This window comes from Sminthopsis crassicaudata, chromosome 3 (genome assembly GCF_048593235.1).
Source record: "Sminthopsis crassicaudata isolate SCR6 chromosome 3, ASM4859323v1, whole genome shotgun sequence".
NCBI lineage: Eukaryota > Metazoa > Chordata > Mammalia > Dasyuromorphia > Dasyuridae > Sminthopsis > Sminthopsis crassicaudata.
This window is the reverse complement of record NC_133619.1, coordinates 5,531,308-5,531,772: the sequence shown is the minus strand read 5'-3', so window position 1 is coordinate 5,531,772 and position 465 is coordinate 5,531,308. Positions and strand designations below refer to the sequence as shown.

The following is a 465-nucleotide window of genomic DNA, read 5'->3' as shown; positions in this document are numbered from 1 at the left end:
ACTGTAACACATGTAAAATGTATGGGATTGCCTGTCATCGGGGGAGGGAGTGGAGGGAGGGAGGGGATAATTTGGAAAAATGAATAAAAAAAATATAAAAGGATTCTCTCTAATGTTCTCAGCTCCCTTACAAAGTTGGGGAACCTTCCAGGAACTTGGAACATCAGAGACTTCTTGGTGAAATTAAGGATGAAAGAGAGAAGGGGAAAAAGTCAATTTGAGAAATGAAAATTAACCAAAAGGCAAATACAACCAAAGGATCTGAGCTTCCCAAAGATTTAATTAAACAATCTAAGTGGATACATTTTGGACTTTTTTAATATCCTATCTTCCAAGGACTTAAGACATCTACAATGCTAACCCCCTAATGTTTCTGTCTGAGGAGCCGAGCATTTTCTCTCTCACAGAGAGACAGCATGGAGCAAAAGTTTTAGTCAAGGAGAGCCGACTGCAGCTGGCTGACCC

General features: G+C 40.2%; 1 protein-coding gene across 2 annotated transcripts in view; it reads right to left on the bottom strand.

The window, feature by feature from the left end:
• Nucleotides 1-259: 259 nt before the first annotated feature.
• TMEM207 (transmembrane protein 207) overlaps nt 260-465 on the bottom strand; it is a 20,747-nt gene continuing 20,541 nt past the window's right edge. For both annotated transcript variants that reach the window (XM_074297873.1, XM_074297872.1), the window contains one exon: nt 260-465. This exon is cut by the window's right edge and continues 1,089 nt beyond it. The gene's annotated coding sequence lies outside the window, so the exon portion shown is untranslated.